General features: G+C 40.2%; 1 protein-coding gene and 1 pseudogene across 1 annotated transcript in view; both read left to right on the top strand.

Moving 5' to 3' along the window:
* Window positions 1–25,326, top strand: part of tspan9a (tetraspanin 9a) — a 388,713-nt gene that overhangs the window by 122,403 nt on the left and 240,984 nt on the right. The gene's annotated exons all lie outside the window — the stretch shown is intronic.
* On the top strand, window positions 25,108–25,224 carry LOC129409591 (5S ribosomal RNA; annotated as a pseudogene).

Genomic DNA, 25,326 nt, shown 5'->3' with positions numbered 1-25,326 from the left:
TTTTTGAGCTATAAAACCACCTGTAATTGAATAAATGTAAAGTAGAGCTGTTTAATGTCACACTGTGGAACATTCCAGACAGATTAATGACATCTCCATAGAAACCAAATCAAAAAGCCACATAATGCACCTTAATATTTCAGAAGCTAAATCTTTTTACAATATAAAAATGTATAATAGCGCTTTAATTATCCTTAATTAACCATTAACATAAACATAAAGTGAAGTAATTATTAAGAATTCTTCAGAATACTTCATTAGTCGACCAACCCCAGCTCCTATTAATGAAGCGGTTTGTTGTAAGTCTTAATCATTCTTAATAAACTATGGATTTGTTATGAATTAAGTCTTTGTTCATGCTTCATTAAGGCTAATTAAGGTGTAATGGTTATAAAGTGGCTCCAGATGCAGCCATATGTTTAAAGCTGTGGTGTGTTCTGTGGCTCTAGAGCTGCTCCTCTGGTCTGTGTGGAGTGTAAAGATCTAGAATATTCCATTCATGGAGAAAAGAGTGAAGCTCACGGGGGCCGTCTTGACCTCCCACGGTGCTCTGCGGTAATTACAGCCAATTAACCGCTGTGTGCCATTCTGATCCTGTATCACACAGGGGCTGTTGGAGCTCTGACATTTGCCTTTTTTCTTCTTTTTTTTTTCGATCATTAGTAATTGTCCCTTGACACGACTAGTATGTTTTTACTTTACGATAGCAGCTTTAGGTCACAGATGGAGGTTTGTGCTCTGAATTACTTCTACTTTTACTACCACTCCAGTTCATATAAATGTACTTACCATGTGTGGACGTGTTTATGGCGACAAAAGCGTTTTACCACCATCGATTTTGGACAGTAAATGAATCTTGCATAAAACATAGAAAGTCTAAAATGTGCTCTAGAAATTAAAGCTCCACCATGTAACGTTTGAGCCAAAATAAAATCATATACTCGTATTTTCATTGTGGATGTTTTTATTGTACTGAACGATCTTGAAAAATGGGGCTTGCCTCTCCATAAACCTGACCAAATGTGGCTTGGAGGAGGGCTTTCATCTGTTTGTTGCCATGGAAATTGCATTGGTTTTAATAAAATGTTCCCAAGTGTGGCATGAAACATATAAGGGCCTGTTTAAACGAGAACGCTTGCGGGTAAAAATGTCAAAATATTTTATCGGAAGTACCTTTTGTTTTTGAGGTTTAAAAACGCAAAAATCTGAAACCACCCTCCAGAGTGGAAAAGCTGAATATAATCCATCGTAGCGTTTCTGTCTACACTGCCCAAGATGCAAAACTCTGGTCAGATCTGCTCACGTCTCGTACGTTTATGTCACATACATACAGTACTCAGAAACCTGGCATGCATAACCAGTCCAATTCCACACACTTTTGCATCACCATTTGCACACAAAGTTCCTCTCAAAAACACTCGTCTAAATGTGGAATAAAAAGTTGTGACGCCACTTTTGCATCTTCTGTTCAGACCCTCACCATATAAACGTAGCCTGAATCTCTATGGAAAATGTTTGTATGGAGTAATGCAAGTGATACGTCACCACAAAAGTTATGTAGTGGTGCTTTAAATGGCCCATATTTTATTATACTAAGTTATAATGTTGAATCCTTTAGGGCAGACATGTCAAACTTCACAAATTTGGTCCGTGATATAATTATATTTAGTCCACGAGATCATATCAAATATATATTAGAACTGCCCAGCTTTAGATAGACTATAGAGACATTATTTATTTAAAATTTTGTTATTATTTAATATTTTGCTTGTTCTGGATTCAATGTTTAAGCAAAACTATTATTAAACATTTATTTTAATAAGAAAAGGTTTAACATTACATATCTCAAAAGAAGAGAAAACATGCAGATTTTGGTGAAATTTTTCAATAAATATTTAATTTGGCCCATGACTTGGTCCCAGTTTTTAATTTTGGCCTCTGTGAATTTGAGTTTGACACTCCTGCTTTAGGCTGAGTTTGTCTCTCAAAAAAACCCTGTTCCACCTTGTGATGTCATGTGTAATCTTGCTGTTTGTTCACTGAATCATTTGATCTGTCTGTACTGAAAAACTAAAAGGTACTGTAGCTGTTCTTGAAAAAACCTTGTGATTTTGTCATGTGTGGTAATCTGATGTCATGTGTCAATCTGTATGTTTTTAAAGTTTCATCCACCTTCTTTACTAGTTTCATTTAATCTTAGACTAAATCTTACTGAAGTGCAAAAGCTCTGTTAACTTGCAAGCTAAAACTACTGTAGCTGTAAAGGTAACTGTGAACAAAAGAACTTGACACAGAGCATCACAATTGGAACAGAGCATTTTGAGCTTTCGAGATGTAGCCAGACCAATAGTAAAGCATTACTCAGATACGTATTTGAAGAGATATAACATTATAATATGGCTTAAAGCTCACAAGAATCCATTTAGCATAATCACTGTTGGGCAAGTTACTTTGAAACTGTAATGCGTTATTTATTACCTATTACTGTCATTTCAAAGTAATTCGTTACATTACAATATTACTGCATTTAAAATGTAAGGCATTACATTACTATTGCATTACTTTAAGTTACTCTCACCAAAATAACTTTTGCGCTGTATATGGACTGAACCAGGACTAAACCAGGTCTAAACCAGGACTAAACCAGAGCTGAACCAGGACTAAACCAGAGCTGAACTAGAACTAAACCAGAACTGAACTTGGACTAAAACAGGACTCACTGTCAGGACGGGCTTGAAGGTGACCGCAGGAGAAAGGAGCGGCTCTGCTCCGCACCTCACGGAGGTAAGAGCGGCTGTCACCCGATCGCTCTTTATGGACCCTGCTGCTCGGGCTCGCGGCCCTGATTTCAGCAACTATTTGCAGGTACCCTGAGCCGGTGCAAGATTCTGTTACAGCGCGTAACTTCTACCTTCCTTCAGCGTGTCCAGAAGTCCAACTTTTTGTGTGATGGTTTGCATCTTCCTCTGCCTTTTGGGTGCGAGCGCAGGAGCCTTTGTCGGTGCAGAACGTTTCGTCGACGTTGTGGGTTTTCGTCGGGGAGAAAACTTGCAACCATACAGCACTTCAGAATCACACTGCTACAGATTGAACATGTATTTAAATTTGGCAGCTGAACACAGTCTGTACTGTACAGGAGACAGGAGTCCCTTGGCCAGTCAGGACGCAGCGGGAGGAACGCAATACGCATTCATATAATGTAAAAAAAACAGGGCATGCAAAATTGCACACAAAAAAATAATATATAATAAATAAAAAATCTGCGAAACAGCGAGACCAGCGAAAAGTGAACTGCGATAGAGGGAGGGACGAGTGTAAACCAGGTCTAAACCAGAACTGACCCAGGTCTCTAAACCAGGTCTAAACAGCGTGGAGTTCTTTGTCAGTCCTTTCGCCCGCGGTTACCTGAAGGTCTATGAGGGCGCATCTCCGGTGTTTCACCGCTGCTGATATCGAGGTGATTTTAGCGGAATGGAATGAAGAAAAACCCACCACTTCAATCCAGGTTAAAAAAAACATTGTAACGCGCGTTACTCACATTTGTACCGAGTAAAATATTACTATTTTTTCCCCTGTAATGCCTTACATTACTGCGTTACAGCAAAAAGTAATGCATTACTGTAATTCGTTACTTTTATAACGCGTTACTCCCAACACTGAGCATAATATAGGATTGTTATTTTATCTGTACTATTACAAAGATAATGACATTTTCACTGAGTTTTAAAGGCACTTGACAGTAATAGCTTAATATGAGATCACACCGCCGGGTCAGTATCTCATTGTGGTCTTTAGAGATTGTTTGTAAGTTTTAATTTTATGTAACAATGCGGAGCCTGTTGATTCGCTGTCTTCTAATTTGCAGTTTCATCCTCCACAGTTACAGCCACCGTTTAATTCTCATTGTTGTGCCTTGGGGGAACTGATTGCCTCTGATTACAGGGGATCTCATTATCAGAAAAGACAAAGTAATAATGATGAGGAGTTTGCACCCTGCACCTCTGAATCATAACAATTATTAATATGAGTTCTATTGCTTTTCTCGTTATATTCTGCCTCGGCCCTTCTGCTTGGCTTTCTCTCACAGTTAAAGCGCACGCAGCCTTCTCTAAGCTCCAAATCTCCTTCCTAGAATCTGAAATCGCTAACGTCTCCGAGGCGGGCATGATAAAGAGATAAAGGAGGATGGGAACATTGCGATTCGTGGCGAAAAATAAAATAAAACTGGCCCGGAGATGCCAATTTGGATGTCATTGTGTCTGGTTTGCGAAATGCGCCTCTTCTAATGGTGCCAAAGAGACGGAGATGCAAGAGAAGAAGTGGTCACGGCCCCAGTGTGTGTTCGAGTTGATGTTTCCTGCAGAATGGGCTGGTCTGGGATCAGGGAGCGTGAGGAGGCAACAGGAGGGGACATGCTTTGTTAAAAACTGGATTTAGAGTGATTATATAATGAGGTAACACACTAATTACTGCTACTACTACTACTACAGTTAGTGCTTGTGACCTACTTTGCCATATGTCAGGTGCACACATGCATAAGAAAAGCTGAATTTTAAAGGTATTTAGAGTAGTAGTTATGTAAGAGAATTACTGTTTTTATTATTTGGTTTAGACACTGAGACATGCAGGCCTGTGCTTACACGTGGATTAGCCTGTTTGTGGTGTCAGTTTCCAGTTAAACACAACATTTTGAGGAGTTTTTCTAAAAAGGGTCCTCATTGTTCATCATTCCATGGTTAGTAAAGGACTCATTTCTGTCCAAGACCACAGACACTAACCCTGCAAATCAGAAACTCAGAAGAATCCATCTTGGCGTGCGCTCGCTGTACGGATAATCAGGTGGGCGATCCAATTGAGGTTTGTGCAGAAGCCAAAAGGCGAAGCGCCCAAACGAACCAAAACAAACATGGCCTATTTTAGCATCAACACGAGCTGTTTAGTTTGTGAAAAACATGAAGAGGATAGTACTTTGTGCATTTGTGGACAAGGACGAGGTCTGTGCTTTTCTCTCAACTAGTTTGACTTTTTTCCACCGTTGTGACGCTTCCACCAATCAGTCAAATAGTCCTCATGACGTTCTGGTTTTCTGATCTCTTTCAGTGAGAGAAATCCCAGATTTATAATACAGATCGAGGTTACACAGACTCTGGAGGAGGGTAAAATGTGTTCCCCAATCAGGTTCATTTGGTCTTCCTAGTTCTTTTTTCAGACCAATAGTTTTTCATTCTTGCACTGGAAAAAAACAATATTTAGGTAAGTTAAAATGACTTAAATTAAGAACATTTCAGTTTATTTGAGTAGATTCAACTTGACAAGTAAAATGAACTACCAATGGAATAAGTGTATTTTTCTTAATTCAAGCAACATTCCATTTTGTTTCTTATTTTAAGTGCAAGAAGTTGTTGTTTTTCTTATTTTAAGCATAACAAGATGTATTTTCATATTTTAAGTACAAAAAGTCTTGTTCCACAGGCACATCATTTTTAACCTGATTCATCAGCTGGTTTAACTTTGTGGAAACCGTCTGACCTCACAGCATTAAGATTTGTTCGTTCGACAGTAGGCAGGTACTTTTTTAATTTAACCAATCGCTCTTATTTGGTCGTGACATATGTAATGCGCCAAATCTCGTAGGAAGAAGGACAATAACGTCTTTCTCTATGATAAAATTCACCAAACATTCTCTTTGTTCCGGCTTTAAATCCTCGATCTCGGGAATCGTTGCCAACACAGAATGTCTGTCTTCGTCTACATCCATCTCGGACGCTTTGTTTACTGTTGTGCTGTTCCACAAAAGGACCCAGACAGGCACTTGAGTTTGACGTCATGGCTTCACAGCTGATTGGTCGGTGTGTGGTCTACAACGTCCTGGGGTTCCTGCAAACCGTCTTGTGTATTCTGATTCCTGAACTAATCGCTGGAGAGAAATGAAATTGAATGGAGGCACGAGGTGACACCAGCCTGGCTACATCATTTTACTTGTCAAGTCAAATTTACTCAACTCAGGATAAAACTTTCTTAAGTCAAGTCATCTTAACTTGGCTAGATTTTGTTTTATACAGTGTGATAGAATCCGTGTATCATTCGTTCATTCGTTTTTCAATATAAAACCAAAAATAAGAAAACGAAAAAACAACAGTTTTCTTCGCTATTTGTCTCCAAAACCAAAATGAAAAAACGGATAATGATTCGTTTTTTCAGTTTTCGATTTTGTGTTTAAATGAAGAATGGAAAAAACGGATAACGGCCGTTTCCCGTTTACGTGACTTCCGTGACTGCGATGCCGAACTTTTGCACCGCGTACGGACTGAACCAGGACTGATCCAGGTCCGAGACCAGACCGGGACTAGAGCGGGACCAGAGCGGGACCAGAGCGGGACCAGAGCAGGACTGGGGCGGACTCCAAGCTTTGACTCTGAGCCTCCGCGGGGTCCAAGCCTCAGCTTCGAGCTCCGGTCCTGCCGTGGGCTCTGAGCCTCCGATCTGGTCTCGGTCTTGTCTCTGTCTCAGGCCCGCTCTGGTCCCGGTCTGGTCCCAGTCTCAGTAGCGCTCTGGTCCCGGTCTGATCCCGGACCTGGTCCATTTGAACCAAAAGCTCTTAGTTCGGTTCGTTTTCGTTGGTGTGAAAGCGTCAGTTGGATGCTTTGCACCACCTCGCAACCAGCCACGGTTCTGGAGCAGCCCGTCCGGACCTGTAGTCCACACACGCATTCTCACTTTCCCCGCACGGAACCAGCGCGGAGACGATGACACGGAACCGCTCGGACCGCTGGTCTCGGTCTCAGTTCCGCTCTGGTCCCGGTCTGGTCTCGGACCTGGATCAGTCCTGGTTCACTCCGTACGCGGTGCAAAAGTTCGGCATCACAGTCACGGAAGTCACGTAAACGGGAAACGGCCGTTATCCGTTTTTTCCATTCTTCATTTAAACACAAAATCGAAAACTGAAAAAACGAATCATTATCCGTTTTTTCATTTTGGTTTTGGAGACAAATAACGAAGAAAACTGTTTTTCGTTTTCTTATTTTTGGTTTTATATTGAAAAACGAATGAACGAATGATACACGGATTTGACAGTTTCAACTGCTCCCTGTAGTCTTCCTCAGAGTCACGTGATGTTGCTGTGACGTGTCCGGACAGGGTGTCTTTCTACCGGTGGAGGCAGGACGACAGCGCCATCTGCAGTCCCACTTCCTTAGGACAGAATCCCACGTGTGTGACAGTAAAAAAGCCCCCTCGTCCCGGTTTATCGTCGCCAAAAATAGCATAAATCAGCTGACCGGACCCATCACAACAACATCACGTGACTCTGAGGAAATCATGTTGCTGATGTTGCCATGATGTGTCCTTTTAGCTGATTTAAACTGGTTTTGGTGCTGTTTTCCTACCGGTGGAGGCAGGACGACAGCGCCATCTGCAGTCCGACTTCCTCATTACAGTATCCCAGCATCTGTGAGAGTAAAAATGCCCCCTAATCCCGGTTTATAGTTGGAAGACAGTGCCCAAACCTGTATAAATCAGATGAGCAGACACATCATAGCAACATCACCTGACTCTGAGGAAGACCGCGAGTGAAACGTTGAAACTGTCAGATATGAAAACAAACTCTTGGTCTGAAAAAAGAACCTAAAAACATAAGGGTAAACTGTATTGCCCAATGGTACAATGTCCGGGATCGACCCTCCATGTGTCCTAAAGTAATATAAAGTCCACTTCTTGAACAACAGTAATTTCCACATCGACGTATAAGAGCTTCCGGTAACCTTAAAGTCAAGTCCCATCCAATCATGAGGAGGTTTGCTTTTAACACCTCCGCAAATCCTCCCAAAATTATTTCAAACATGCCGTTAATTAACTGTGAGCTGAAGAGCGCTCTCCACTCGCCCGGCACCCACTCACCCTCATACCAACTTTTTTTTTTCCTGTACTTAATATTTTTTTTTGTTTTATTTTTTTTTTTACCAATGCAATCCTGCGTCCCCGGTGAGCAGCGGCGAGCGAACGTTAATAGGCTAGTTCAATCAAGAGGAAAATGAAGCACGCACAACAAACCCAAATGGAGTGTTGTGAGGCTGTAATGGCGGCATAAGTCAGGATGAGATGACGGAGCATGAGACTAATGGACAGTGCGACGGTGGAGGGGAGTCCAAATGTTCTTGTCAGCGTGAATTGGATTTTCTTTTATTACAGTTCTCTTCATTTTCCAGATGAGAGTACGGCTATAGCGCGAGCGTGTGCGGGGACGGCACCGTGGAGCCAGATTTGGGTTTTAAAATATTCAAAACAGTCGTAATGAGTGAGAAGAAATGTTGGTTTGTTAAGCTGGAAAAGAAAGGAGTTATTAGCCAATCAGGAAAAGTGGAATTCTTTGGTCAAACTGTGGTAGCGTCGTTATTTGTGTGGTCACCTTGAAAAGTTTCGGGACAGAAAAACCTTGGAAGAAGTTCTATTGTGATGTTTCTGGTACATTGTTATAATGTGTGACACACCAAGAAAATAATATTACATTTTTGTTAATTTTAAACCTTGGGTGACCAGACGTTTCTGTGTCCCAGTTTCAGCAGATTTATCCAAAACCAGTGATTTGCATATTTATTTATTTGTTATTTATTTCATTCATAAAGTATAAATAGACATTAACAGTGTCACAACATCAAACATGAAATGAATGGAGCAGAAAGAAAAGTCATTTTATGTTATCTGCCCCCTTTTCCCTTTTCCGACAAAACATCAACACTGATAGTTACTTTAAAGCAGACATGTCAAACTCAGGTCTGGGGGCCAAATTTGGTCCGCAATATAATTATATTTGGCCCACAACATTATTTCAAATATGTATTAGAGCTGCCCGCCGGCTACAGATAGACTATAGAGACATTATTTATTTTAAATTTAGTTATTATTTTATATTTTGCTTGTTCTGGATTCAATGTTTAAGCAAAACTATGATTAAGAAAAAGTTTAACATTACATATCTCGAAAGAAGAGAGAACATTCTGATGCTGTTGAAATTTTTCAATTTTTAGTTTCGCCCTCAGTTTTTAAATTTTGCCCTCTGTGAATTTGAGTTTGCCTTAAAACATTTCAGTTCAGGCACAATTATTAATCAATTGCAAACAGAAATCTTCACTATTATGCACAACAACTTTGTTTCCTTTTTCATACATACACATGGCACTGGATTTGATGTGTTTTTTTAAATGCCAATATTGTATATATATACTTCTTTTATATCTTTGTCAAGACTGTTCCATAAATTAACTCCTTTCACAGTAAAGCTTCGCTCCAGTCTGGGTTTTTAAACATGTAGGTTCCTTTTAAATTGTAGTGGCTTTTTCTCGTTTCAAACAGTCTTTAAATATTTACAGGTACATACATTGCACTTTGCGTTATACGTTACTTTGAGGTTACTTAAGTCAACAATATCATGCATTTTCAGCACTTTAAGCTGAACAAATAATGGGTGATTGATTGATGATGATTCTCAAGGCACTTTTCTGTAAAATAAATAATGGCTGTAAGTAAGTTTTTTATGTTGACCCCCAAATTTCCACACAGTACAGTCCATCAGATTTGGTGCAATTATAGAATTAAACAAAGTTAATAACGTTGCACTATTTGTCCCAGTTTTATACAAGAAATGTCCCAAGTGTCCCTATTTTTGACCAGTTTGATCCCTGCCAACTGTAAAGAGAGGCATAAATTGTCATTTGTTTAGGTAAAATACAAAAAAAATCTGCTTAAAAATGACCAAAACACAAAGAAAATGCGACTATAATGAATCACATGTTGGTCATGAACTGTCTCTGCAAAACAATTTTCCTCGTTTCACAATTTTATTATTACCAACCACCAATTTTTATTTATTTTTTTAAATTCTGGTCACCCAATTTAAACCCTCAGATTAATCTAAAACAGCTTCATAATACAAACCTGTCCTTTGACTTCATGTTCGAACCTGAGTTGAGTTCTGCCTCTTTACAGCTTCACTCTAAATGCCACCAGAACAAAAACGCGCTAAAATACGACTCTGTGGGTCAAAGCTGAAGTTTTGCTTCATTATGAGACAACCTTTTCTGATGAATGTTTTGCAAACAACATAAATGTCAGTACTGGGCTGCCCATTGTGCGGCGTTGGTGCACGGTGACCCAGGTTTGTTGTGGCCTCACAGTGAGAGGGTCCTGGGGTGAATTCCTCTGTGTGGAATTAGCATTTTTTGTTGGTTTCTTCTAGGTTTTCTAAAATGCATGGCCTAATTAACCTGTCTCATGCCAGATTGATGTCAGTTCTACACATTATCGATGTGGAATGTCTCTTTCTCTCGCCGAAAGAGATTGGAAAACGTACAGCGTCATTACGACTATTTGAATCTGATTGGTCAAAGTGGAACAAGACGAGAAATCAAACTTTAGCTAAATCCAGTTTAGAGAAAAGCCCAGACATCTTCCCTGTCCACAAATGCACAAAGCTCTTCTTTTCTGCACATTTTTCTCAAACTAAATAATCTGTATTGACGCGAAAATAGACCGAAGTACGTCTGTCGGCACTTCTGCACTTCGCCTTTGTCTTTCGTACAAACGTCTATGCTGCTCCGTGTTTGGTCCACCCAATTATCCGTACAGCAGACGCACTTTTTTAAAAATTTTTATCAATAAAATCTTTGTAATTGAATAAATGCAAGATGGATAAGTAGACACATTCTAGGCCATTGTTTCCCAAAGACTGATCGCAACCCTCAGTCAGTCTTGTCACAATCTGCATGTACACCACAGGTCAGAAGTTTTAGACTTTTTACAGTTTTTTACGTTTTAGTGTTGACCAAAACGCATTCTAAACTTTTGATTCCTGAAAGTGTCCACCTTTGGGCAGATAAAACAACTGAACACACTCGTGGCTCGTTCTTTTTACAATAGAAATCAAATATTGTTCAGAAAGTTCTTCCCAAGTCTGTTGCAGAAGTTTCCATAAACGTGTGGCACTTGTAGGTTGCTTCACTTTCACTTTTCTGTCCAGTTCATCGCAAACCAGCTCGATGGGGTTTAAGTCTGGACACTGTGCTGGACCATCTTGTTCTTTTTTCCTGAGGTAGTTTTGGCAGAGCTTGGACTTGTGTTTTGAATCTTTTAGCTTTTTTTTTTACCTCTGGCTGTTCAGTTCTTACATTCGCACCATTTCAAGCTCTTCATTGGATTTGAATTGCAATAAATAACTTGAAAAATTAGGGTGTTCTAAAACTTTTGACCAATTGTGTAGGTCTGCAATATACTATATACAAATAGGTGACTTATGGAGACCTTTTATTTCTGGTTCTGTTACTTAAAACTTGAGAAATACTAATTGTTCAAAGAGACACGATCACTCAGTCAACAATAAAACATCCTCATTAATGTTCAATAATGGTCAAATCCACTTTTATTTAGTTATTTACGAACAACGTCTATTGATTTATTGACTTATCGCGAAGGTTTGTGACTTTTAAAATACGGATCCCTAGAAAAATAAGTTTGGGACACATTGTTCTAGGCAAAAAAATAGCATCTGTATCCTTAGGTTTCCACAGATTGATATTTTTGGGATGATCCTCAAAGTAAAACCCATGAATCGAGACACGCAAGTAACATGACTTCCACCAGAAAAGTTCCATGACCCACCTTTAATAAGCTGGCAGCGAGGGTGAGTTTTCGATACAGTGCGTGTAAGAAGTAACTGTCAGAAGATGCGTTATTGAATTGCAACACTTAAAGCCGCATTCTGTCCTTAAGCTCGGCCTTGACCAGCTGAATGTTCCGTGTGCTCTGCCTTGGCAATTCTTGTAACACTCCATTAAACGTGAACTTCAATTTGAGCAGAAACATTCACATTCAAATAAGCTTCAGACTGACTTATAGAGCCGGCACTGGCATTAGTCACTGCTTAGTCACAGAGGGCCCTTTGAAAAGAACCAAGCTGCACTCACTTTACATGGCAGTGATGCAAAGGTGAGAGCACAGGAGGAAGCATCTGTACGAACATCCAAGCTCCCTCTCGATCATAATTCAACCTGTCTCGATTATTCATTTTCAAGTTCGATAAATTGCTGAAATTAAAGGTTGTATATTACGCAAATTTGACTCTTGTGATGCAAAGTTTAAGCCGTGTTAGAGTCTTGTAATTACGGAAGCCGAGAGGGGTCACAACAAACGCAAACGCCGCAACAAACACGAATGCGACAACACGACAAAAAGCCACAACACACCAAAAAAAGCCACAACTGAAATGACCGTGGGACTCTATTTTAATACAAACGCCGCAACACAAACGCAAATGTCGCAACACATTAACCCTCTCAGGCTCAAATTAAGTTTTAGTAACAAGAAAAATCTGATATTTGGGGAAAATGATCATATGGGGTAGTAATATACAATCCTGACTTTTTTTTGAGAGAGAGACCTTCACATCCAATGCATTCCGGGATGTTGCAGATTTGCAACATTGGCCCGGTGTGGTAAATTAACAGAAGACTGAAAATTATATGAAAGCTAACTTTATCTGTATATCACTTTTCACAACAATAAAAACAAAAAGCACAGTGTAACAGTGGTTTACAATGACAGAACAGAATCAAACAACTTGGTATAGATCACTTTTTCGTGTGGTACTCCAAGAAACAATTTTTATCCTTTGTAAATGAGGAGAAAATTCAGTTTGTCGACTGGACAAAAGTTGGTTGAAGACGTTTCGCAGCTCATCCAAGCTGCTTCTTCAGTTCAGAATGCAGGTGGACACTTCCGTATATCTGCAGGGAGGAGCTAACTAACTGAAACTAATTGACCTGTACAGGGTGTGGGGTCTAATTAGCATAACAAGACCCCACACCCTGTACAGGTCAATAGGCCGAACTAACTAACAGAAACTGTAAACAAGTAGGTGTGTTAGTTTCAGTTAGTTAGCTCCTCCCTGCAGATATACGGAAGAGTCCACCAGCGTCTGACCAGAACTGAAGAAGCAGCTTGAATGAGCTGCAAAATGTCTTCAACCAACTAACTTTTGTCCAGTCGACAAACTGAATTTTCTCCTCATGGATTCTACCTGGACGACTGAGGGATTCTTCACACATCCTTTGTAAACAACAAAAGTACTTTGCACTTCTGTCAGGCCGTTTGCGTGTAGCCATTCTTACACAGTCTGCATCGTCCACGTTTATCAGCATGGATGGGAAAAAAGGCTCCTGAGTAAAAAAAAAAATATGGAATGTGGAGTAAGTAGGTAATTGGCATTTCGCTGTTGCAAATCTGCAACGCCTGCCTGGAGAAAGACTTTTAGTGTCACAACCATGATTTTTTATTGAACCATATTGAATCAGTTTGAAATATAGGATATCGAGTCAAATCGAAAGCTCACTGTGTCAAGATATGTATTGTATCGTGGCCTATGTATCGTATCGGTAACTTCTTAACAATACCCAGCCCTAATTAGGAAGTGCACGTTATTTGAGATTGACGTGGGTTTTTTCATGACCAATGCTGATACTGTTTATTTAGAATCCAGAGAAATGGACGGTCACTTTTGGGTGGATGTGTAAGGCCGATTTTGATCATTTTCCGCATACTAAAGGCCGTCACACACTACAGGAGAATTTGTCCAATTTTTGCTCTGATTTTTTTCTCCCCGAATTCCGGGAGGCGTGACCCGACTTTGTGTATTCGTGTGCGATTTTGAAGCCACCGCTCCTGGTGTGTGTGGTGTCAGTGTCAGATCGTAAACACCAAACATCAGCAACGCTACGGTAACAGCCAAAAAGAACAGAGCGTCAGGGGCAGACGGAGTGACGGACACAGAGACGCAAGATACAAACTCGGGATATAGAGAAAATAATAAGACTTTACTCCTCACCTCTCGTAAAGTGGTAAACTTAAAGTGCAGCATCTCATCCACATTATCCATAGAAACTGTCCTTCGCAAATAATGACATCCAGTCCACAAAACAGCGCTATTACTCCAGTTTAAGGTGTTGTTTAAAAGTAAAAAGGCAAGAGTAGTTCCCCACATGTCTGTTTACATTCACACAGTGTACAGATCAAGGTGAAGCTCTGTCAAAACGGAAGAAGGTACGCGATTGAGTGACAAAACACATTCACTCTAAAAAAAACAAAACAAATTGCAATGGACATACAGTGATGTTTGAAATGTTTTGTTTGTTTTTCTTGAATGATTTGAGGCGTCACACATCTCATCCAAGCATTTAATTGAACAATTTCAGTGCAAAAGAACACATTTTCTGAATATTCATGTTATAAAAATGTAATCCAATGTATGTCTGATTACAGTGACTAATTTCTTGTTTTCTTTCTTTTTTGTCTCCTCTCTTGCTGTGGCCTGACTGATACCAATTCTTCACCACTTCCTCCTAAAAGGTAAGAAACTGTTATTTTAATGCCATTTTTGTTGTGCCTTGACTCAAAATAATGACTTGGCATGATATTTTCCTGTAATTTTCAACCACAAACTCTCAAAATAGAAATACTTTTTTGTTGTTGTTTTGTTTTACACTCACTCATAAATGTGAATACTTGTCCCTGCATCATTTTGGCGTTTCTCTCTACTTTGATATCGTGTTTTTACCTTGTGGTACTTTGCAGAGGTGGGTAGTACTTGTGTAATATGTGGGTAGTAACTTTAAAATAAACTTTTCAGACACCATACTTTTACTCCGGGTTCTCACGGTCATGGAAATCCTGGAAATATCATGGATCAATGTCATTTTTTGTCTTTAACCCTCTTAGGCTCAAATTAAATTTTAGTAACAGGAAAAAATCTGATATTTGGGGAAAATGATCATATGGGGTAGTAATATACAATCCTGACTTTTTTTTGAGAGAGACCTTCACATCCAATGCTGTTCTGGGATGTTGCAGATTTGCAGCATTGGTCCGGTGTGGTAAATTAACACTGAAGACTAAAAATGATATGAACGCTAACTTTATGTGTAAACCACTTTTCATAACAATGAAAACATAAAGCAGAGTGTAACAGCTTTACAGTGGCAGAACAACATCACTTTTTCGTGTGGTGCTCCAAGAAACAATTTTTATCCTTTGTAAACAATAAAAGTACTTTGCACTTCTGGCAGGCCGTTTGTGTGTAGCCGTTCTTGCACAGTCTGCATCGTCCACATTTATCAGCATGGATGGGAAAAAAGGCTCCTGAGTAAAAAAAAAAGCTCATAAAATATGGATTTGGAGTAAGTAGGTAATTGGTCATTTAGCTGTTGCAAATCTGCAATGCCTGCCTGGAGAGGGTTAAAAAGCCACAACACATTAAAAAGCCACAACAGAAGTGACCTCGCCTGTACCACCACTGCTAAACTGTTAAATTTTGATAACTCGCTTAAATTTAATCAGATGTTAACCTTATTCAAAATCATTCATAATTCAGCTGCTCCCCCACTGAGAAAGTTTGTGGTACTCACTTCAGAGAAAACCTACAGAGCCACACGGTCCACAGCCAGAGGAGAGGAGTGTAGTGTTCCAAGACGCAGAACCTCTTTGGGTCAGTCATCGTTCTCCTGCAGAGCCATAAGCCTCTGGAACTAGCTAGGCTGGCGCCACCTAGTGCCTCTGCTCAACTTCATTTCTCTCCAGCAACTAAGTCAGGAATTAAAATGCACTAGATGGTTCGCAAAAACCCCGGAAGTGCGCGTTCAGGCATCGGCCAATCAGTGAAGAGTCATATACTCTGTGTTGTCAACGATTCCCGAGATCGAGGATTTAAAGCCAGAACAAATGAAGAATGTTTGGTGAATTTTATCAAGGGGAAAGACGTTATTGTCCTTCTTCCTACGGGATTTGGGAAAAGCTTAATATACCAGTGAGCCCCGTAAGTGGTGCATTACATACGTCACGATCAAATAGCAGGGATTGGTTAAATTAAAAAAGTACTCATCTACCGTTGAGAAAACGAATCCTAACACTGCGAGGTCAGACGGTTTCTACGAAGTGAAATGAAGTTAAACCGGCTGATGAATCAGGCTACTTTGGAACAGCTTCCCACATGAAATTATATCATGTACAAATTATGAAATGTTTGCATGCCTGGCCCAACAGCAGCTTTTAACCAAACAAACCTGTACACTTGAATCTGCCTTGTGTCTATGCAGCAATATGAACTGTAAATATGTAAATAGTGTTTGTATGTGGTGACTGAGACTGAATGGGTCTCTAGTTTTATTTACTGATTGACTGGATGAATGATTGCATCAGTATACATTGTATTTTATTTTACTGGCAAGTACGCCATTTATGACATCAACCTGTCCAGGGACTGAAGGCGGAAATTATATGAGCAATTTTGCTATAACGTCGAACAAACATATTACTTTTTGTGTAGTTTTTATGTGCAATGTCCCTGATAAATAAACAAATAAACTAAAACTAAACCTTGTGATATCATGAAGTGGTAGTTTTCGAGTTAACCTCTACCTTTTACCTTTTGTTAATAGAGATTGGCAATTCCAGGGCTGAAATTATCCAAATGATTCCAGTGAATGTAGTGTATGGAGTTTAAAAACACAGTGGAGCACTTCCTGTATTACCACATGACATCACAAGGTGGAACAGAGTGTTTTTTTGCGTGTTAAACATGCGTGAATGAAACAAAACACAACTCCAGGTCTGTTTGTGATCAATAAACATTATAACATATGTCAGAAAATGTCATATTATAGGCCCTTTAAGGAGAGGACAGAAGACGATTAGGTGTAGGGCGATAAAAAAAATAAAGACACAAGCTGGGAAAAAATAAAAAATAAATAAAATCCAATATTTCTGTCAGTGCAGTCTGAAGTGGTGTGAAGCCAGCTCCCTCCCTCTCCCTCATCCATCTTTGTAACGGCGCTGGTGATGGCAATTTGGGCGATGAATAATGAACCAGTGGCACAGTTCTGGTTGTGAAAGAAGGTGTAACACAACTGCTCTCCATCACGGACACTCAGAGGAGATAATACTCCCTACAACTGTACCACAACTCACCCACTGCACCAGACTATAAAGAGACAGATAATACTCCCTACAACTGTACACAACTCACCCACTGCACCAGACTATAAAGAGACAGATAATACTCCCTACAATAGTACAACAACTCACCTGTATGTAACAGATAATACTCCCTACAACTGTACAACTCACTCCTTATGTAACAGATAATACTCCCTACAACTGTAAAACAACTCACCCTTATGTAACAGATAATACTCCCTACAACTGTACAACTCACCCTTATGTAACAGATAATACTCCCTACAACTGTACAACTCACTCTTATGTAACAGATAATACTCCCTACAACTGTATAACAACTCACACTTATGTAACAGATAATACTCCCTACAACTGCACAACAATTTACTCTTATGTAACAATAATCCCTACACCTGTACAACTTGCCCTTATGTAACAGATAATACTCCCTACAACTGTACAATTCACCCTTATGTAACAGATAATACTCCCTACAACTGCACAACTCACCTTATGTAACAGATAATACTCCCTACAACTGTACAATTCACCCTTATGTAACAGATAATACTCCCTACAACTGCACAATTCACCCTTATGTAACAGATAATACTCCCTACAACTGTACAATTCACCCTTATGTAACAGATAATACTCCCTACAACTGTACAATTCACCCTTATGTAACAGATAATACTCCCTACAACTGCACAATTCACCCTTATGTAACAGATAATACTCCCTACAACTGTACTCCACTATGTTTTTAATCTCTATGCACCCTAACTACAGGCATTTGGATCATTTCAGGCCTGGAATTGCCAATTTCGACTAAAGAAAACATAAAAACATAAAAAGCTACAGTTGTTACCTTGAAAACTCCCTCTTCGTGACATCACAAGGTGGAACCGAGCATTCTGAGCTATGGGCACGTAAACAGGGTTACTCAGACACGTTAGTATGAAACAAAACCACAACTCCAGGCACGTTTTTTGAGGCGCTAAGAGTTTTATAACATGACTAAACACTCGCAAGAATCAATTTTGTGTAATGCACGACCTTTAAACCGCCGCACGCCCACCCCGAGGCGAGACGTGTCATCCCGAGTATAGGATTTGTTTAAAAAAAGATCTCATATAGTCTTATAGTTGACGTGGCGATGGTTGCTACGGCTCTGCACACACTGCGGGGGTTTTGAGCCGAGGTTGACTGAGGATACGATCTATGCAAACTCCACCGCTCTCTGCTCCAGCCCCTCCTCTGGGGTTAGACTGACTCTGCAGATTTTCAATTAGCGAAGGCCCAGTCGGTCTCATTAATAAAACCACAATGAGAATTAGTTTGAACATTATGCAAAAGGATTAAAGCGCACACCCCGGCGTACTGTAGTCCTCATCCCACGTTGCTGGCCCCCGCTGTGTCAGTCATGTAGCTCTGAGCTGGGCGAGTAGCAGGCTAAATGGGGCTTACAGCTGTCTGCGTCGCTGTGACAAGTGTAAAGGATCACTTAAAGGTTGTATGGAGGATTTTTTTTTAGTTTCAAATTGTCATTGAAAGTTTAAAATACCATTACAGAGACGCAGCAGCTTTGTAATTATGATGACCCAAAAAAAATATATAAAAATCGATCAACTGTGGACATAATGAGGCCAGATAAACATCAGCCAATAGATAACAAGGCTCCCTCTTTATCTATTGGCTGTTAGGTTGTCAATCAAACTCCCCACGTTTCTAGTGTAACTGACTCGTCAACGCGCGGGGATTATGTGGTTTATGCAGCGGTTCTTCGAGGCTTTTTCAAACTGTCGCTTCCTCCCAATTCGCACAAAGTTTGTCACGATGGCGGACGAGAATCCACGACCAGTTCGCCGCAAAAGAGAGTCCGTTTTTGAGGTCGCTAAAAGAAGAAAAGGGAAAAAAGAGCGAAGACAAACTGAGATGATTCTTGGAGATCCCTTCCAGCGGACGGCGCGACTGAAGAAGACGAAGGGTCTAAAAATTGGCGCGTCTGTCGCTGAAATATTTCAGGACAGGAAACTTCAACAGTAATTCTGAACTCGCACTGGATGTAAACATGTGTGATTTCTAGAGTAAAGAAGCAGGAGGAGGTGTTTCAACTGAGGCTGTGGAGGAGGAAGGTGGTGTCACGTATGCACAACATTTGAAAAAGAACTGTCGCTGTATTTCACTTCCCTTTAAAAATCCTCTATTCAACCTTTAAAGGTGTACTGTGTAACTTTTCTACTCGGGCGTCCGTCACCTGCTTGTTGCTATGGATATTTCAACAGATCTACCCTACGTTTATTCAATTGCAGGTGGTTTTATCGCTCAAAAATACTTAAAAAAACAGGCATTCTGATTGTGAGTACAGAAATCTGCGCATGCGTTGACTTTCAGTGTTTGATCTCGAGCTTGTCAGGTGATGAAAATTTGGCAGCTAATTCGGCGGTGAATGTAAATACGTCATATAATTATTTAAATATAAACACTTCATATAAATATATTGTTTTAATTGGAAAAAAAAATCACAAAATACAAGATGCCAACATAAAGCTACAAAAACAGACATTCTGACTGTGAGCAGGGTCGCCTCTCCACAGATCTGACCTGTAACTTGGCTTAGTTTGGTCGCCATGAAAATACAAAGGTTTAATGCCATATTGTGAAACATTCTAGACAAAGCAATGACATCTCCACGGAGAAAAGTGTTTCATGGACGCGCCGCCAAAAAAACAACAAAATTTTTCGTGGAGATGTTTTTGCTTTGTCCAGAATGTTTCACAGTGTGGCTTTAAACTTTTATATCTTCATAGTAACCAAACTGAGCCAAGTTACAGGTCAGATCTGTGGAGAGGCGACCCCGTTCACGATAAGAATGCCTGTTTTTTAAGCATTTTTGAGCAATAAAACCACCTGTAATTGAACAAATGTAAGGTAGATCTGTTGACGTATCCATAGAAACAGGCAGGTGATGGTCGCCCAAGGAAAAAGTTACACAATGCACCTTTAAGTGATCCTTTACACTTGTCTCAGAGATGCAGACAGCTGTAAGCCCCACGCACAGTCAGAATGCCTGTTTTTCTAGATTTATGTCGGCATTTTTCAATAAAAAAATTATATTTATACAAAGTATTTATATTTGTATAATTATATGACGTATTTACATTTACCGTTGAATTTTCATCACCTGACAAGCTTGAGATCAAACTGCGGAAGTCAACGCACAGGCAGAGTACTTTAGTGCAGTTAAGGACAGCAAAATGGCGAGTGTTAAAGTACAAAAACTGCATGAGAGTGTCGAGTTTTCAAAGAAAAGTGGACGACCGATTATTTTTTTGTTCAGTGTAAGGACCGTGCAGTTTTTCTGATGTGTAAAGAAAGAGTGACAGTTTTCAAAGAATATAATCTGTGTCGTTAGGGTCATACGATTCTGTTATACAGAGAAAAGAGATGGAGGAAAAAAAAGTTTGGTGACCCCCGTTCTAAGCAGAACATTGACATCTCCATAGAAACAAGAATGTGACAAACACCCAACCGAAAAGTTACACAATGCGTCTTTAAATGTGCTTAAAGATGGTTGCCAAATTTGCTGGCAAAGTGCATCTTGATTCTTGTTTGTTACTTAAAATTAAATAAATATATCCACAAATGTAGTTTCCACAATCTGCACACAGTTCCGCACAGTCCCACTTGTGCCGGAGGGTTGGAGCTCAAATTTATCAACTTTTTGCTGTGTCCATCCGAAATAAATTTGACAACAGAAAATTTAGACTCGGGGAACTTTTGCGTCATTGCAGAACTAGAGTATAACTTTTCTGGTGAGTTGGTTCGCCGCCGCCTTTTCTCCACAGAGAGGTTATTGCTTTGCCTGGAACAAATTGCAATGTAACACTAAACTTATCTATTTTTCAAGTATTTCTTTTTTTTTAAATTTTAATAATAATAATAACAAAAGTTAAACTGTATTCTTACTGTGAGTGGGCTCGCCTCTGCTCAGGTCTGACCTGTAGCTTGGCCTGAAGGTCCCACCTACTTGTCTCTGTGGAGATACTCTCGTAGCTCACCTTTAAGTTTACTTCAAGATTTAACCCACAGCCTCTTCATGTTCATCCAGCGTAACATTTAGAACAATATCCTGCTAAACTCACCACTTTAAAGAAGACTATTGTGCTTGTATTTGCTCTGATCATTGATAATTTTGTTATAATTTGGGCATTTAAAATCACAATATTCATCTAAAACAACTTAATTAAAGTGACAAAAGGAGAAATTCAATTTGTCAATTTGCCAAAAGTTTATTTGGTCGAATACGTTCTGAAAAACTACAGAGGATTTTCAGACAACATGAGATCCTAGTATATTTCAAACCTACAAACACTTTAACACAGAAACAGGTCCAACCCAAAGGATGAAACACCGAGCCACAAACAAAGCAATACAGTCTACTCCATTAGTGTAGTGAAGACTGCAGTGAGCGTTACAATTGAGAAATGAAACAACCACTTCACAAGAGGATGTACCACACAGACGAGAGAACAACACAGGACCCCAGTCTGTTATACATCTCCACTTAAAAGCCACGGGCCACTCCTTTGAGGACAGCGAGGTACAGATCTCAGCCAGAGAAAAGAACTGGTTCCAGAGGGGAGTTAAATAGGCTATTTTTGTTAGGAAAGAGAATCCATCCTTGAACAGAAATGGAAGACTCAGACACCATCTGTCTCCTATTGACAACTCCATCCTCAAACCTAAATCAAAAACAAAGAGAACAATAGCTGTAGCCAGGTCAGGTCCAGAGGTGTGAAAGCTCCCATTATGGCCCTGAATAATTATGCTAATATGACCCCACACTCGGTACAGATGAATAGGCCGAGCTAACAAACAGAAACTGTAAACAAGTAGGTGTGTTAGTTTCAGAGTAGTTTCAGTGTAGTTAGCTCCTCCCTGCAGGCAGATATAAGGCAGTATCCACCATCATCTCACCAGAACTGAAGAAGCAGCTTGTTTGATCTCCAAAACATATTCAACCAAATAAACTTTTGTCCAGTTGACAAATTGAATTTTTTTTTTTTTTTTTTTTTGCCATGGATTCTATCTGAACGACTCTGGGATTGTACACACAAAACTTAATAAAAGAAACAAATCCGGTGACTTCCATATTAGAAAATTGGCGGTGCCCAATGGGAAATGACATTGCCGTAAACGTCATCACAACAAAGAGCCGTGAAGTTGTCAGCGCCTCATCAAAGCGTCTTAAAAATAGGGATATAACGATACCCAAATGTCACGGTGCGATATTATCATGATATACATCTCATGATACGATAATTTTTGGGTTATTTTAGACAGGTTAACAGAATTGTACTGTACATATGCTATTTTTTCCTTTTTAAATACCTTGGCCAGTCTGCAGTATGAATCATTACTGTCATGTTCCAAAGAAATTAGACTTTAAAGTGCTTAATAACAGTTCTTCTGTTAGGTAGTAAATGAAGTAAAGGATTATGGCCTATGTCGTTCTCTCTTTTTTTTTAATACTTTTAAGTGAAAAACCTTGCAATTCGATTTATTGTGACAGTCCACGATATTGTTGTGAGAGTTTTGACGATACGATGTCACGATATTTTGGTTATTGTCACATCCCACCTTAAATAATGGTGATTAAAGCTTACTCAGACATGCACATATCAGTCCAAATGAGTAAATGGTAAAGGGAAATAACGATAACTTAAAACCTCCGAAGGCGATGAATCCGTGTATCATTCGTTTATTCGTTTTTCAATATAAAACCAAAAATAAGAAAACAAAAAAACAACAGTTTTCTTCGTTATTTGTCTCCAAAACCAAAATGAAAAAACGGATAACGATTCGTTTTTTCAGTTTTCGATTTTGTGTTTAAATGAAGAATGGAAAAAACGGATAACGGCCGTTTCCCGTTTACGTGACTTCCGTGACTGCGATGCCGAACTTTTGCACCGCGTACGGACTGAATCAGGACGGATCCAGGTCCGAGACCAGACCGAGACCAGAGCGGGACTGAGACCGGGACCAGACAGGGACGTGGGCTCTGAGCCTCCGGTCGGGTCCCGGTCTGGTCCTGGTCTTGTCTCGGTCTCGGTCTCAGGCCCGCTTTGGTCCAGGTCTGGTCCCAGTCTCAGTAGCGCTCTGGTCCCAGTCTGGTCCCAGTCTCAGTAGCGCTTTGATCCCGGTCTGGTCCCGGACCTGGTCCATTTGAACCAAAAGCTCTTAGTTCGGTTCGTTTTCGTTGGTGTGAATGCGTCAGTCGGAGGCTTTGCACCACCTCGGGACCAGCCGCGGTACTTGAGCGCGGAGGACCAGAGCAGCTCTGTCCCGGTCTCAGTCCCGCTCTGGTCCCGGTCTGGTCTCGGACCTGGATCAGTCCTAGTTCAGTCCGTATGTGGTGCAAAAGTCCGGCATCGCAGTCACGGAAGTCACGTAAACGGGAAACGGCCGTTATCCGTTTTTTCCATTCTTCATTTAAACACAAAATCGAAAACTGAAAAAACGAATCGTTATCCGTTTTTTCATTTTGGTTTTGGAGACAAATAACGAAGAAAACTGTTGTTTTTTCGTTTTCTTATTTTTGGTTTTATATTGAAAAACGAATGAACGAATGATACACGGATTGCGATGTTACATAATAGGCCTTTAAACGCCGCATTTGAGTGATTTAGTTTTTTTTTTTTGCTCTTCGCTCAAAGATCCTCCGCAGAGTTATTTTGACGAGACGGTGGCGTGATCCGTCTCCCTGTTTGCACACAGAGCCGCCTTAGCTTTTGTCATTCTCTTAATTGCGAGTTCAAGGTGAGCCACACACATTTTCCCTGACCTGAATTCAGATCAGCTTCGGTCTTTTTCTGTTATTCATGACTCCCCGCTGCGTCTCCACTCATTTTTTCCCCCCTTCCCTCTAACCCTTCTCTCCTTCTCTCTCTGTCTCTGTGTGTGTATGTTAGAATTACTTATGAGTTTTAATTAAAATGGATCACGAGCAGGGCTAATGAAGATAAAATGGGGCACGGACGTAAACAGCAGGACAGCCCTCTTCTTCAGAATGGAGTGATGGTCCGGCCTCCTCCAGGGGAAACATGTCCACTGGATGTTATTAATATTGTCTTAACCAAACACACGGCTGCCTCTGGAGTCCCGCTAATATACGACGCTACAGTAAAGCCATATGTTAGGCGACGTAAAGGGCTTTATGTCGGGGATTTGATGAGTGTACGACGGGAAAAAGCTGAATATATCTCATCATTTGCATCAGTAACAATATGGCTTCCTCCCTGTTGGTTTAATGGCCCTATATGTTGTTAAGCTTGTCACTATAATTACTCTATCGACTTATGCTTTAGTAAATGAGAGCCGGGACTATATATTTTGGAGCTCAATATTTTTCGTGTTCACATTTTCTTTGCGATAGTGAGGAGACTTTTGTTATCTGTATGTAATTTGAGCTGTAGAGAACTCAGACTTGTACTTGAGTAAATTTATTTCGAAGTAACTCTCGCACTTACTCCTTAGCCATGCACCAATACCGATTTTTGCGTCAAATATTGGCACTAATTTCGAAAATATCAGTTGTAAATTGAAGTATTAAAACTATTGACTGTTCGTAGTTGATCCAGAAAGTCTCGTAATGTTTGAGCTTTTGTACAAAGTTGTTCTGTAGTGACTTGAGAGACAAATAACAGCAACGTAACAGATTTTCTTCATACAATATTTTTCTGTTTTTAGGGAAATAAAATCTATTTTCTGTCTGTCTCTGCACTGGTTTCGTTTGATATTGGTATCGTCAGATGCTTAAAGCTTTAGGATCCGGAAGCCGAAAAAGCTAGACCTTTTGCATACTCGTCCAGGAGAGACTGGAGCAGGAGGGGGGCTCTCCTCCTCCCCAACCTTGTCTCTCTTTTTTGCCCCACCCAGAATTGGTGGACGGGTCTGTTGTATCTAGCGCCCCCTGTCTGCAGGATCTAGAGGCTGCCTGTCTATATTCTGGGGTTGACTCCAGTTCCCTCTCCTCCCCGGTCGCTAGTCTTGTCGATTATGTCTGTACTGTGTTTTTGTTGTATGTGCTGATGTTGTGGAGGGATTTCTTGTGGCCATATCGGCTTGTCAAAGCCTGATCCCGTCAGATCTCAGAAGCTAAACAAGGCCGGTCCTGGTTAGTATTTGGATGGGAGACAGTGGGAAATTCAGGAGCCACAGTGTGGCGCCAGTGGGAATAACTGTCATTGTGTCCTTAGGCAAGACACTTCATCCACATTACTTAGTATGAAAGTGGTGTGTGCGTGACTGTTGGTGGTGGTCGGA

The sequence above is a fragment of the Boleophthalmus pectinirostris genome, unplaced genomic scaffold (assembly GCF_026225935.1).
Source record: "Boleophthalmus pectinirostris isolate CB_2022bp ecotype Guang Dong unplaced genomic scaffold, ASM2622593v1 HiC_scaffold_2, whole genome shotgun sequence".
Taxonomy (NCBI): domain Eukaryota; kingdom Metazoa; phylum Chordata; class Actinopteri; order Gobiiformes; family Gobiidae; genus Boleophthalmus; species Boleophthalmus pectinirostris.
Note: the sequence above shows the minus strand (reverse complement) of the source record. Positions and strands in the feature narration are given on the sequence as shown.